At 48.9% G+C, this 15,840-nt stretch overlaps 1 protein-coding gene across 2 annotated transcripts in view; it reads right to left on the reverse strand.

Annotated features, from left to right (window-relative positions):
- The window catches only part of CMKLR1 (chemerin chemokine-like receptor 1), a 118,215-nt gene extending 103,980 nt beyond the window's left edge, over nt 1–14,235 (reverse strand). For both annotated transcript variants that reach the window (XM_006123602.4, XM_025184933.2), the window contains exon 1: nt 13,878–14,235. The gene's annotated coding sequence lies outside the window, so the exon portion shown is untranslated. The remainder of the gene's footprint in view (nt 1–13,877) is intronic.
- Between the last annotated feature and the right edge of the window lie 1,605 nt (nt 14,236–15,840).

Consider the following 15,840-nt stretch of genomic DNA (forward strand, 5'->3'; position numbering starts at 1 on the left):
ACAGGACTGTGATGCTGCGGTGTACCCAATAGCAGCTGGCTGTGCCTCACAGCCAGGCATGGGACAGTGTGCCGTTCTCTGGTCTGCACCCTTGCCGGAGCTGCGGGCTCTGGGCTGAGTCCCTGGGGCCCTGGCCAGTTCTGGCCGGCATCCACCCTTCCCCCTGGTCCCGCCGAATGTGTGTGAGCAGCAGGGTCCCAGGCGTGGCCTGCAGCTGCCAGCCGTGGTCATGTGCCGCTCGGTCACCAGGTTGCACGTGGTTGCATCTGCTGCTTGCTGTCCTCATGCTATGCAGCGTGCAGCTCACGTGGCCTGAGTGACATGCTCTCCCCCTCCCCCCTCCGGGCACCTGGCTCCCCACCTTCCGCCCTCCTCCCCCACCCTTGGGAGTGCAAACTGCACAGACTCACCAGTGGGTTCCTCCCCGTCCTCGGAGGAGTTGCTGGAGGGGGCCTGCTGGGTGGCAACGCTGGCCTCCTCGCCAGATGCACTGCCGCTCTCTTCTCCCTCCTCCGGCTCGGTGGGACGGTTGATGGGTGGCCGCTGGCAGGTGTCCACGGGGACCGGTGGGGCTTGAGGGGCGGGCTCTCCCAGAAAGGAGTGGAGCTCCTCAAAATATGGGCAGGCGTCGCGTCCTGCCCCCCTGCCCTCAGTGGCCCTGACATACCCCAGCCGCAGCTCCTTGACTTTTGAGCGGACCTGCTCACAGTTGCGGCTGGGGTGTCCCTGCTGGGCCAGGTTCTGTGCAAGCCGGGTGTACAGATCGGCGTTCCGGCGCCGGGAATGGAGGTCGTGGAGACCCTCCTCCTCCTTCCATAACTCGATGAGGGTCTCCAACTCCCTGGGGGTCCGGGATGGGGCCCGCCTTTTGCGGCCCCTGGGGGCCTCCTCCGCTGGGGGTCCAGGGGGCTCTCCGGCAGGAGCTGCCATGGTGCGGTCAGCCTGAACTGTTGGGCAGCACAGCAGCGGCAGAGCTGACCCAGGCAGGCTCCTGGCACGTGCGCCCAGCAGCCTGAGAGCCCTTTAACAGCTCGGGCTTACCAGGAAGTCCGCGGCTCCTACGGGGTCTCCCAGCGTCCAAACCGCTTTTTTCCGTTTTTTCTGCTTTTCCGGAAAAGCTGTCTACACTGGCCCTTTTCCGGAAAAGCTTTTCCGGAATAAGGACTTATGCCCGAGCGGGAGCAGCGTACGGTTTCCGGAATAGTGGCTGAATTTGTACAGTAGAGCATCGTTGCTTTTCTGGAAATTCAAGGGCCAGTGTAGACAGCTCGCAGCTTATTCCGGAAAAGCGGCTGATTTTCCGGAATAAGTGGCCCAGTGTAGACGCACCCATAGAGTTCACAATTCTAAGGAAGGGTAGAAGGGAGAACAGCAAAATTGAGACAATGGATTTCAGGAAGGTAGACTTTAGTAAACTCAGAGAGCTGGTAGGTAAGGTCCCATGGGAAGCAAGACTAAGAAGAATAACAACTGAAGTGAGTAGGCAGTTTTTTAAAGGGCCCCAAAGCAAACTTTTCCACTGCATAGGAAAGATAAAAAGTATGGCAGGAGACCATGTTGGATCAACTGGGAGATCTTACATGATCTAAAGATAAAAAGGAGTCATATAAAAAGTGGAAATTTGGACAAATTACAAAGGATGAATATAAACAAGCAATACAGGTATGCAGAGGCAAGATTAGAAAGGCAAAGGCATAAAACAAGCTCAGTCTAGCTGCAGACATAAAGGGAAACAAGAAAACATTCTATAAATATATTAGAAGCAAGAGAAAGACCAAGGCCCACTGCTCAGCGACAAAGGAGAAACAGTAACAGGAAACTTGGAAATGGCAGAGATGACTTCTTTGTTTCAGTCTTCACCAAGGAGTCTGATGATGAAGGAATGCCTAACATAGTGAATGCTAGTGGGAAGAGGGTAGGTTTAGAAGATAAAATAAAAAAAGAACAAGTTAAAAATCACTTAGAAAGTTAGATGTCTGCAAGTCACCAGGGCCTGATGAAATGCATCCTAGAATACTCAAGGAGCTGATAGAGGAGGTATCTGAGCCTTTAGCTATTGTCTTTGGAAAATCATGGAAGACAGGAGAGATTCCAGAAGACTAGAAAAGGGGAAATCTAGTGTCCATCTATAGAAAGGGAAATAAGAACAACCCAGGAAACTACAGAGCAGTCAGTTTAACTTCTGTGCCAGGAAAGATAATGGAGAAGTAATTAAGAAATAAATCTGCAAACAACTGGAAGACAATAAGGTGATAGATAACAGCCAGCATGGATTTGTAAAGAACAAATCATGTCAAACCAGTCTGATAGCTTTCTTTGATAGGATAACAAGTCTTGTAGATAAGGGAGAAGTGGTGGATGTGGTATACCTAGACTTTAGTAAGGCATCAGATATGGTTTTGCATTATATTCTTATCAATAAACTGTGCAAATATAACTTAGATGGGGCTACTATAAGGTGGGTGCATAACTGGCTGGATAACCGTACTCAGAGAGTAGTTATTAATGGTTCACAATCCTGTTGGATAGGCATAACAAGTGAGGTTCCACAGGGATCTGTGCTGGGACCGGTTCTGTTTAATATCTTTATCCAAATATTTAGATATTGGCATAGAGAGTATGCTTATTATATTTCCAGATGATATGAAGCTGAGAGGGGTAACAACTGCTTTGGAGGATAGAGTCATAATTCTAAATGGAGAAGTGGTCTGAGGTAATAGGATGAAATTTAATAAGGACAAATGCAAAGTACTTCACTTAGGAAGGAACAATCAGTTTCACACATACAAAATGGGAAGCGACTGTCTAGGAAGGAGTACTGCAGAAAGAGATCTAGGGGTCATAGTGGACGCTGTTGCAAAAAAAAGCAAACACGCTTTTGGAATGCATTAACGGGGTGTTATGTGCAAGACAGGAGAAGTCATTCTTCTGATCTACTCTGTAGTGATTAGGCCTCAGTTGGAGTATCATGCCCAGTTCTGGACACCACATTTCAAGAAAGCTGTGGAGAAATTGGAGAGGGTCCAGAGAAGAACAACAGGAATGATGAAAGGTCTAGAGAACATGGCCTATGAGGGAAGACTGAAGGAATTGGGCTTGTTTAGTTTGGAAAAGAAAAGACTGGGAGGGGACATGATAGTGGTTTTCAGGTATCTAAAAGGGTGTCACAGGACAAGAGAGAAAAATTGGCCTCTGAGGATAGGACAAGAAGCAGGTATGATCTAGATGGCACTGGGTCCTGCCATGAGGGCAAGGGACTGCACTCAATGACCTCTTGAGGTCCCTTCCAATTCTAGTGTTCTATGATTCTATGAATGAAACAAAGACAAATGGAGAGGAAAAGAAAAAGTTGAAACAGACTAGAGAGCAGGAGAACTTGCAATGTTATCCAAATGTAAAGCCTCAAAGCACCACTAGGGTGGCAGGTCAGTATCTATATAATTATTTTAAGAATAGACAAACCGAGACACAGAACAGTTAAGTGACATGCCCAAGGCCACACAATGAGTCTGTGGCAGCATTGTGAAAGAACCCAGGAGTCCTAGTTCTCAGGCCCCTCCTCTGACACTCCATAATTAGGGAGGAATAAGAATCTCATCACTGTAAATAGCCATAATTGAACTGGCTTTGTTAATGTGACTCTGATTTTTTTTTTAATCCTGTTTTCTACTGAAGGCAGTATATGAGGAATATATTACAGGAACCATTCACTGACCATTCACAACCATTTGCTGAGATATTCCTCAGTCCTTTCTTCTTCAAGAGGGGAGAACACATCTGACCCTATTCAAACAAATTTAATCTCTCGCAATGCAGGGAAGGCATAGAGTTTGTTCTACACCTCTCCCATAATAAAATTGAGGAATCCTGTATCACCCTAGAGACTAATGGATTTATTAGGTCATAATATTTTGTGGGTTAAAACTCTTTTCCCACAAAAGGTTCTGCCCTAACAAATCTGTTAGTCTCTAAGGGTACGTCAAGACTACAGAGAAGCTGCCACAGTCAATCTTCTAGGGTTCGAATGAGCAGGTCTAGTACAGACACAATAATTAGAAATGAGGGGGCACTCGGGTCGGTGCCGGTTGTCCTGCATCCATGAGGAGTAAGGGGAGTCGAAGTCAGGCTGCTCCCTTCAACTCCCTGCAGTTTGGACGACACCAAAAGTTGAGTTAAGGTACTTTGATTTCAGCTATGCAATTAAAGTAACCGAAGTTGCATATCTTAATTTGACCTTTATTCCCTAGTGTAGACATACCCTAAAGTGCCACGGGACTCCTCATTGTTTTTACAGATGGTGACTAACACACGGCTCCCCCTCTGAGACTTGTCCATTTAAATTAGCATTCAACTCACAGCTCTTCCTCCCAGCCATTCTGGTATAGGCCATGCACTGCAACATCCTCAAAGTCCATTAGAGTTCTCCTTAAATCATCCAACCCCAATTCCATTGCATGTTTGGACTGTTCCAGCAGATAACATGGGGAAGAGCTTAAAAGTGCAATTAAAACAACCAGAGGAATAATGCTGCTTTGAAACAATTTACAAGTGAGGGCCGCAAGTGCAAACCAAAGCCATGCTGAAAATGGAAAAGATAATTACTTTCTTGGCAGCTCTCAAGATTTGTACCTCATCTAAAGGTCATCCATGACCATTTTTCCTAGTCCTCAACTTCACCTTCTTACCTGCTTCTGAACTCTTATCCTGATGCATGATTTACTTCCTGACCTAGGGGTTGAGCAGCCTCTGCCCTGAAGTCTGGGGGTTAATAGCTCTTGTGTCTGTTACCTGAAATAATGACACCAGCTAAACTAAATTTCTGTACAACGTTCATCCCCTTAGTACAGGGGTCTCCAACCTTTTTAAGCACGAGATCCCTTTTTGAATTTAAGTGCAATCCAAGATCTATCTGAAACCCAAATACCCTGGCCCCGCCCCTTTTCTGAGGCCCCGCCCCTGCTCACTCCATCCTCCCTCCCTCCCCCACCTTTCCTTCCTTTCACCAGGCTGGGGCAGCAGGTTGGGGTGCAGTCTCTGGTCTTGGATTAAGGGATTTGGAGTGAGAAGTGCTCTGAGCTGAGCTTAACGCATGCAGTTGGGATGCCAGAAGGGGTTCTAGGTGCAGGCTCTGTGGGGGTGTTTGGATGCAGGGGTGCTTGGGGCTAGGGCAGGAGTGCAGGAGGCGGTCCATGACTGGGGTAGGGTTTCGGGATGTGGGCTCTGACTGGGCCCTGCTTACCTCAGGTGGCTCCTGGGTGGGGGTGCAGTGGGGATAAGGCAGGCTCACCCCTGCCTGGCCCTGCACCACTCCCCAAAGCATCCAGCAAATTCCATCCCAAGTCCTGTTGTGCCCCCTACTCTGGAGATAGGATACAGGGTGGGTGAGGGGGCACCTTGACATCAGCACCCCTCCTCTCCTTCTCCTGCCCTGCACAGGAAGCAGGAGGCTCCAGGGGATAGGGGGAGCCAACTCCAAGGCAAAGGGCAGGAGATGAGCAGCGGTAGGGGGAGGGGCAGCTGAAGTGCCAGCACTTGATAGCCTCTTGGCCAAACCAGTCAAGATCACCTATCAGAGGCTCCAAGATCTACCAGTGAATCCTGATCTACTGGTTGGAGACCACTGACCTAGTATCTGAGCACCTAACTGAAGGGGCTATATTTATTCTGAAAGCCTAAATCTTTGCTCTGTGTTTCACTAAGACATTTATGTCTTAGTCAGAGTCATATCAGGAGGGAGGTAGTTCTCTGAGGCCAGGTCAATCAGACGCTATCCTGAGCTTTTATTCTCTTCTAATTTTATTTTCTATTTCAAATAAAGCAATGATACTGCTGTGCCCTATGAAGCACCCTTAAGGCACAGAGATGGGTTGGCAGTCAGCTGTAGAAACCAGGAACTTTATCAGTCGTGTTTGCACTGAATGGGTGATCTCCCAAACCACCAACACCTTCCCCACAGTGTTCTGGAAAAACAGGCAGAGGATTCCCTGTGGTTGGAGAAGTAGATCTCTCTGATTATTTCATTGATCTGGCCAGAGGAACGACTCCCAGATATTACACTAGCTTTCCACTCTGGCACCATGCATGGCAGAGCAGCTCCTTGAGGTGCCGTTGTGGGGGCAGCACTCCAAGATGGCAGGTTGACTGAGAGGTGCTAACAGCTGCTAAGAAGGCTGCTGGCTGATAAAACCTCTCTTCCTTCCCTTGGGCATTTTGGAGTGAGGGAGTCCATCCGAGCAAATCTGCCAGGATTCGTCTCTGTTTCTGAGAAACACAGATCAAAATATGTCAGTAAAAGGGAATAGCATGAGTGAAACGTTCTCCGACTGTAGCCGGTGCCTAGATCTGCATTAGTGACAGAAGTCTTGCCAGCAGCTCTGGGACATGTGAAATTTGCCACCAGCAAGGAAACATAAATGCCTGGGCAGCCTTGGCTTCCTTCTGGGAGTAAATCGGGGTGGCAGCTGTGTAAAAACTCAGTATGCACAGTGCGAAGGAATCAGGAGGGCCACTACTCATGTTTATGATCAGAGGTTGGGGAATTTTCCCTCCTCTGAGCTGGCAGTGCAATACGACACAGAGCATCGGAGAGGTAACTTCAAGGGTAAGAAGCAAGTAACCAAGAGAGAGTGCACTTAACCACGTGCAACCTTGGTGCCGCTCCAGCAGGCAATAGAAACACACTTCAGTTGCCATGCATCAGAACATGGAGCTCTCTCTCCCTTTCCATAGTACAGTGTGTGCCCTGAAGCATTCTGCCTGTGGATTTAGCTCATATGGGTGAAAGGGATGTTTCCCCTAGGGCCGGAGTGGGCAATAAGTGGTGCGGACAAGAATACAGCTTCCTGCAGCTCCCATTGGGCGGGAATGGTGATTCAGAGTGAATGGAAGTTGTGAGCAGCCGTACCTGCAGACATGATGATAAATAAAGCATGTGGTGGCTCACCAGGGACTAACCCTGGCAAACCACATCCGGCCCATAGACTACTTATTGCCCACTTCTGCCCTCAGGGGATAAAAGATTCCCTACTGAGAAGTGGTCTGATGTCATGCTTCTGTTCTGCAGGCTTCAAATGAACATAAGAAAATATTTCAGTGCACAATCAACCTGTGGGACTCCTTGCCAGAGGATGTTGTGAAGGCCAAGACTATAACAGAGTTCTAAAAAGAGTAGATAAGTCCATGGAGGACAGGTCCATCAATGGCTATTAGCCAGGATGGGCAGAGATGGTGTCTCTAGCCTCTGTTTCTCAGACGCTGGGAATGGGTGACAGGAGAGGGATCACGTGATGATTACTTGTTCTGTTCATTCCCTGTGCTATCAGAAAATGGGATACTGGCCTAGATGGACCTTTGGTTTGACCCAGTCTGGCTGTTCTTACACTCAGTGGCTCATGGGGAGAGGACAGGGGGCGTGGGAATGCAGTGGAGATGAGTTGCCTGTACTCTGTTCACGGACATTCTTTCAATTCCTGGAACTGTGGCACCTACAAGGGCATCACCATGTTCTATAGAGCACCATTTGGAAGCAGTGCAGAGAGCAGTGTGAGTGGGTCTGTGTGTTGGAGGCAATGCGATCGCCACATGTTCCTGGGTTCTGCGTGTCTGTGCACAGTCTGTTTACACTGGAGGTTCCCTTCCTGTGATGTCTCACCTTGTGAGTGCCTTGGGCCGCATCAGCGCCAAGAAACCCCAGTCTGCAGTGGGAAGTGGCGATGGAGAACAGACCCCACTCAGTTTTGTTTCCTGTCGCACCTTGTAAACTGCATTAGGATCAGCGAGCAAAACACGATGAGAAGGGAGAGGAGTCTGGCGTGGAAACCGGGTTGCCGAAGGGCATGGCTAGCAGGAGCAAATAATTCTGACAATGAACAAAGAGAGGAAGCCAGACACCAATACTCTTGTCAATCAAAACAACCACTGCCAACAACTGATGAGACTCAAGAGATGCTGGTAAATGCCCAGAGAAAGTCAGTGGCATCATGCTGCCTACACTATCTTTTTAAGAGCTATGTGTGAAATTCATTCCTGTTCAGAGGGTCTCCTTACCTGAGGCCCTGAATAACGCACATGGCCTTCTGTTTCCCTTCTGCAAAGAGTGAATTTCACACTGTAGGAGACATTGGTCTAGTGTTCAAGTAGCAATTAGCAAGGGCTGCACAGATTCCTGCCTGTGCTTGCTGAACACAGCAAGGTTTGACATCTTACACCATAGCCATAGATAACAAGAGCCAGACAATGCTTGAAAAGAGGAATCATGTCCATCCTGTTGCACAATTGCCTCTTATGAAACCGCCCTAAGTTAAATCATGAGAAAAGTTGCTGACATGGCTGGCAATTTGGGGGTTTGCTCTGGAGAAAGGAGAACAGAGTTACGGCAAGATTGCGCTCAGAGGTTGTAGAAATGCTGAAGTGCAGACAATGCATTTACCCACCCCATAGTCTCGTGACATTTAAATGTACAACGTAAGGGGAATAGTCTGGGCATGAGATCCAAACAGCTGAACCCCAGAGGGCATTTCAAACTGCATCCCACACAAAGCTGGAGAACAGGGAATGAGTCCTAGATACATTCTTGGCAGAGAAGTGGATCCCATTGGACCTGGCAACCTGTAGATTCAGCGGCCCAGTCCACAAGTACTCCAGAGAGGCTGTCGTGTCCCCCATCAATGGCACCAGTAGGTGCGGAATGACCTGCTGTGGGAGGTCAGGCACGTATACTGTCTTCCTGTGGCCAGCATCCTCCTGTTCCATCCAACTGCCGTGGCACTCAAGACTTGCGGCCGAGATTTAAATTACTGCCCTTCCCTTGCAGGAGGACTGCATAACTGTCCTCTCCCAGCCACTCCCATCCACACAGCTCTTCTTCTAATGGTCCAGAACCCCAGCCCCATGACACTGCCTCCCGGAGGTGTCTGGCAGGTAGCAGACTGTATTCGGGGAGAAGAGGAGGAGGAGTTGCACTGTATGTAAGAGAGCAGTATGATTGCTCAGAGCTCCAGTGTTTAGAGGGAGAAAAGCCTGTTGAGAGTCTATGGATTAAGTTTAGAGGTAGAAGCAACAGGGGTGATGTTGTGGTTGGTGGCTGCTATAGACCGCCGGATCAGGTGGATGAGATAGATGAGGCTTTCTTCAGACAACTGAGGGAAGCTTCCAGATCGCAGGCCCTGGTTTTCCTGGGGGACTTCAATCACCCTGACATCTGTTGGGAGACCAATACAGCAGTATACAGACAATCCAGGAAGTTGGGGATAACTTCTTGGTACAAGTGCTGAAGAAATCAACCAGGGGCTATGCGCAGCTTAACTTGATGCTCACAAACAGGGAGGAACTTGTAGGGGAAGTAGATGTGGGTGGCAACCTGGGAAGCAGTGATCATGAGATGGTAGATTTCAGGATCCTGGCCAAAGGAAGAAAGGAGAGCAGCAAAATACACACCCTGGACTTCAGAAAAGCAGACTTTGACTCCCTCAGAGTACTGATGGACAGGAGGATTCCCTGTGTTGCTAACATGAAGGGGAAAGGAGTCCAGGAGAGCTGCCAGTATATTAAAGAAGCCTTATTAAAGGCACAGGAAGAAACCATCCCAATGCACGCTAAGAAAAGCAAATATGGTAGGCAACCAGATTGGCTTACCGGGGAAATCCTTGGTGAGCTTAAACACAAAAAGGAAGCTTACAAGAAGTGGAAACTTGGACAGAAGACTAGGGAGGAATATAAATATATTGCTTAAGCATGCAGGGGAGTTATCAGGAAGGCAAAAGTACAATTGGAATTGCAGCTAGCAAGGAATGTGAAGGGTAACAAGAAAGGTTTCTACAGGCATAAGAAGGTGATCAGAGAGGGTGTGGGGCCCTTACTGGATAAGGGAGGTAACCTAGTGACAGATGATGTGGGAAAAGCTGAAGTACTCAATGCTTTCTTTGCCTCTGTCTTCACAGACAAGGTCAGCTCCCAGACTACTGCACTAGGCAACGCAGTATGGGATTGAGGTGGACAGCCCTTAGTGGGAGAAGAACAGGTTAAGAACTGTTTAAAAAAGCTAAACATACACAAATCCATGGATCTGGATTTAATGCATCCGAGGGTACTGAGAGAGTTGCCAAATGTAATTGCAGAGCCTTTGGCCATTATCTTTGAAAACTCGTGGAGATCAGGAGAGATCCCGGATGATTGGAAAAAGGCAAGTGTAGTGCCCGTCTTTAAAAAAGGGAAGAAGGACAATCCAGGGAACTACAGACCAGTCAGCCTTACCTCAGTTCCCGGAAAAATCACGGAGGGGATCCTCAAGGAATCCATTTTGAAGCACTTGGAAGAGGGGAAAGTGATCAGGATAGTCAACATGAATTCACAAAGGGCAAGTCACGCTTCACCAATCTGATCAGCTTCTCTGATGAGGTAACTGGCTCTGTGGATATGGGAAAGTCAGTGGATGTGCTATTCCTTGACTTTTGCAAAACTTTTGATACGGTCTCCCACAATATTCTTGCCAGCAAGTTAAGGAAGTATGGATTGGACAAATGGACTGTAAGATGGATAGAAAGCTGGCTAGACTGTCAGGCCCAACGGGTAGTGATTAACAGCTCTGTGTCAGGTTTGAGGTCAGTTTCTAGTGGAGCACCCCAAGGATCAGTTCTAGGGTGTGTTTTGTTCAACATCTTTATTAATGACCTGGATGAGAGGATGGATTGCACCCTCAGCAAGTTTGCAGATGGCACTAAGCGAGGGGGAGAGGTAGATACACTGGAGGGCAGGGATCGGGTCCAGAGTGACCTGGACAGATCAGAGGGTTGGGCAACAAGAAATCTGATGAGGTTCAACAAAGACAAAGTGCAGAGTTCTGCACTTGGGATGGAAGAATCCCAAGCATTGTTACAGGCTGGAGACTGAATGGCTAAGTAGCAGTTCTGCAGAAAAGGACCTGGGGATTACAGTGGATGAGAAGCTGGATATGAGTCAATAGTATGCCCTTGTAGCCAAGAAGGCGAATGGAATATTAGGGTGCATTAGGAGGAGCATTGCCAGCAAGTCTTGAGACGTGATTATTCCCCTTTATTTGGCTCTGGTGAGGCCACATCTGGAGTATTGTGTCCAGTTCTGTGCCCCCCCACTACAGAAAGGATGTGGATGCATTGGAGAGGGTCCAGCTGAGGGTGACCAAAATGATCAGGGGGCTGGAGCATATGACCTATGAGGAGAGGCTGAGGGATTTGGGTCTGTTTAGTCTGCAGAAGAGAAGAGTGAGGGGGGATTTGATAGCAGCCTTCAACTTCCTGAAGGGAGGTTCCAAAGAGGATGGAGAGAGGCTGTTCTCAGTAGTGACAGATGGCAGAACAAGGAGCAATGGTCTCAAGTTGTGGTGGGAGAGGTCCAGGTTGGATATTAGGAAAAACTATTTCACTAGGAGGGTGGTGAAGCACTGGGATGGGTTCCCTAGGGAGGGGGTGGAATCTCCATCCCTAGAGGTGTTTAAGTCTCAGCTTGACAAAGCCCTGGCCGGGTTGATTGAGTTGGGATTGGTCCTGCCTTGGGGGGTGGGGGAAGGCTGGACTTGATGATCTCCTGAGGTCTCTTCCAGCCCTAGGATTCTAGGATTCTAGGAGCTAGAGACAGATTCATTAGGGCCCTGGCCTCCATGTACTCTGAACTCAGCAGCAATAGCGTAGAGACAGAAGAGCAGATAGCCATACAGCTCAGAGCTGCTGGCTAGGTGTGGGCTGTCTCATAGATAAAGGATGCAGGACCCTTAAGAAGACAAAAGTCCATCTTCTTGGAGGAAGTGTGCATCTAGGACAAGAGGGCATGGCTGTCTGTGGGGTCCCTGACATTGGCTGATGACGCAGGTGATCTGCTTTATTAGCAAATCTGGGTGTTGCTCGGCTAATTCTCAGGGATCACTCAGACTAGTGGGGAAGCTGAATTATTGGCAATGACTAGACGATGAAGGAGTGTCCCTCTCAAGACGGGCCTGTATGTGAGACATTCATAGGAAGTGTATTTGTGGAATCACAAATCATGTTGCTTTGATGATTCTTTGATTCCTAGGAAGCAACTGCAATCCACAAGTGCAAAGGCTGTACAGGAGGCCCCTGACATGCAACACAATCCGTTCCTGGGGAAGCATCACAAGTTGGGGGTGTTATAACTTGAGTCCTCATTTATGATAGGTGCCGTGCACATCATAAATGTGGGCCAAGGATGTAAGTCAGGGCTTTCTGGCGCCTTCTGCACTTACAAAAATGGTTGTAAATGTGGGGGGGTTGCAATTCAAGTGGTCTCATGTCGAGGGGCCTCCTGTAAATAAATCAATGAGAATCACTGCTGTGCGCCGAATGGGAGCTGTGATATGTTCCCAGACCTGAAGAAGAGCTCTGGGGAAGCTGGAAATCTTGTCTCTCCTACCAGCTTAAGTTGGTCCAATACGAGATATCACCTTCCATGCTTTGTCTCTAGAATATAGCTGTTTGTTTCACAGAACTCCAGACCCATCTGCTCTCTTTTATGCAGGCTCTCATAGTGCATCCAGCCCAAGGGATCTGAGTGTGTACCCCATCGCCAACCAGGATGATGAATGCAGCATCGCAAAACAGCTACCTGCCCCACCACTGTTCCCTGTAAGTTGAGCACTTGGGCAATCACCCAGGAGAGATTCAAATACAACCCAGCTAATTAGCAGAGTGCCCACAGCAGGCAGCATGTGTATCTACTGGTGGTGCACCTCCATACATGCCTCAGTGCACATAACTCATAGACAGAAAATATTAGAGGGAACACTGTGTCCTATGGTGCAATTCTGTGGCCTGGGGACTTTGGCAGGGGATATGTTTCAGTCCAGAGGCAGGGGGATCCACTGACTAATTGAAATGTATTTAGCATCTGATGCCTAAACATGTTAGCCACAGTTGCATTTCCACTATCATTCACACTCAGGTAACAGCAAATACCATTAACAGCTACAAACCTCTGCACTCCTTTAAAACAATGTTATGACACCACTAGTCTCCATGGTTTTGCTGTAGCGGTGAGTCCTACAGATTGGCTAGACATAGAAATTGTGTAAATGGATGAAACTTTCAGTTTCACTGTGTGGTTCCTTGCTCACACAATATAGGGGAGACTATAACATAGCCTGTGACTAGGTTTTCTTATTGAGAGTGCCTTACTCAAGATACCTCTTACTCTTCTCTTTAGGGTAAATCTTTACCATGTATCTATATAACAATGTACCTTTCACAAGACCCCCCCCGATAAGTGTCTCCAATCTGGGTTTTTAAAAAATATTTCCTTTATTGCTCTTGAACCTGAACCCCAAACTCCCCCAGCAGATATGCCATCTTGTTATAAATGCCTTTATAATACCGTCCATCCCATCTGTAACACATGCAAGTCTCTTATTTGCTACTCTAGCTTCTGCATGCTGGCCAGACATGCTGGCCAGGTGCTCCCTTCATGGCACCTGCTCACTCAGACCTTTTCAGCATGGGAGGGAGGCAGAGGAGAGAGGAATTTAGATCATTCCTCCTCATTATGCAGCTCTCTAAATTAAATTGCAGCTGCCCAATCCCCCAATTTGATTAGGTCCCTGTGGAGCTTCCGACCTAAATAGCTGTGTCCCTGTCAGCAAGTTACAGCACTGATTGCAGGGGTAGGCATCACGGGCACTGGACTGCCAGCATTGATTTATTCTGAATTTTTTTAAGGGTGATATAAAGAGCTCTTTAGGGATTTCTTGCCTAAAAAACCCTTGCTCAGCTAGGAAGACTTGGGGTTTGCTGAGAAATTCATAGGGATGTAGAGGGTGGAAAGGGTTAGCTCATCTTAGCACACCCCATCCTTGTCCCTTTGGTCCAACTTCAAAATCTTTCCTTGGGGAACAGTACCTTCTGAGTGGCTCTGTCCTCCTTGTATCTGCTCCTCTCTCCTTGGACTGCTCGGGATGTTGTTAAAGACAGGATGAAGTAATGCAGAATTCACCCACTGCAACAACAAGCTGTTCCACGGACTCAGCTCTCCTTATGGGCTACAACAATGCTCTGGCTTGGTTAGGTCTGTCGAAGGAGGAAAACCCACTCAGCACTAGGCACACAGCTGTTTGCAGCTTCTCTCATGCCTGCTGATGTTGCTCCTTCTCCATCATTCTACGGCCCTTGAACAGAGAGAGGCACACAAGCATGGAGATGCACACACACAAGCATGCACATACTGCCTTTCCGATCCGCTGTTCAGGCAAGAGAGAAAAAGCCACACCAAAAGCTTAGGCTAGGGGATTTGGCCAGCTTTTCCTCATAACACAACATGTGGAAGAGGGTGTAACATAGTGATCTAGCAAACTTGGCAGTGGTCCTGCCGGTGACCTAGTCCTAAACAGGAATCAGCTGGGCCTCCTGTATTGTCTCCAAACATTCAACACACACTAAATCGTGTTTGTTGGTGGTTTATAGGGTCCAAAGGCCTCCCTCCCCCGCCTTTCTTAGTGATGTGGCTACAGTGAGGATTGAGAGGAATGTGCACAACTTCCCTAATCTGGATAGAATTAGCCAAATAATCTCTGATCTCACGGCGTGAGGCCGCCACCTCTCTTTGGTATTCTCCCAACTGTCTCATCTGCCTCCACAGCCCTGAGTCACTTCTTCTCTTGAAATCTGGCTTTAGAAAGCTTCCTCCCAACTGCCTTTCTCAGATGGCTTATCTGCTCCTCATTATGTAGCATGTGGACTCTGGTGGCACAGTGTCCCCCAGGAGAATGTCTGCTCTGCAGCTGGACGTCAGTCTCTGGGCTCAGGGCCACAGACTGGTGTGAGCCGGCTTGTGCTGGTGCACTGATAATAGCTGTGCAGTCGTGACTCTGGTATGTGATTCAGGCTGGTGCCCAGGCTGTCAAGCCAGCTTTTTCTCTGCCCCTTGTCCCCCTCGGTTGAGAGCCCAAGCTCCAACTCAAGACAAAACGTCTGCATGGCTGCATCCTCCCAGCTGCAGTATAGACATACCCACCCTAGAAGGCTTTATTCTGCAAGGGAGAGCTGACTGGTGAAGGGGAAGGGGGGCACTGGCTAAATGATTCCAACCCCACACCCAGCCCGGGGCAACCCCCTCTACCCTAGGACCTGACTCTTCCCTGCTTTGCCCTGTCCCTGCCTCTGCTTCACCCCCACCCTGTTTCTTCCCCCTCCCTCAGGCTGATGCAACCCAGGGGAATAGCGGGGCTGGGGCCGGCAGCAGGGGGCCATCCCCACCCACCACTCACTGGCAGTGGCAAGGGGAAGCCGAGCTACCGCCCCAGCTTGCTGCGCTCCTCTGGCTGCATCGCTCTGCTTCCCGCAGGTGAGTGTAGGGTGGTCCTGCCCCCTCCCCAGGCAACATGGCTCCACTTGCCCCACCTCTGCCGGTTCATGCGGTAGGAACCAGACCTCTGCTGTGGGAACCAGCCCTCCCTCTCCTCCCCTGCTGATCCCCCTGCTGGCTGCTAGATGGCCTCTCCTGCCCATGGCATTTGGGGCACATGACCCCTGATGCCCCCCTCCATGTGCCACCTGCACTACACAAGCATTACACAAGCACATGGCACTTGTGATGGTCTAGCTTGTCTGTGTTCAATGAGCTACTTTGTATTTGGGATGTTAAAATATGTTTAATCAAGTAAAGGAGTAACCACTGAAAATGTCAGTGGTTACACAGTTACACAGGCAGCTCCCTGGGAAACACGACGCATGGAAGCCAGCCCCATGGGAGCCAGTGTGCACTGGGAGCCAGCTCCTCACACAGATTGGGAGCCTGCATGTGATTGTGAAGATTAATTAACCAGTGGGCCCAGACTCATCAATTAACCGTGCACATGGTTACACG

Source organism: Pelodiscus sinensis, chromosome 15 (genome assembly GCF_049634645.1).
Source record: "Pelodiscus sinensis isolate JC-2024 chromosome 15, ASM4963464v1, whole genome shotgun sequence".
Classification (NCBI taxonomy): Eukaryota; Metazoa; Chordata; order Testudines; family Trionychidae; genus Pelodiscus; species Pelodiscus sinensis.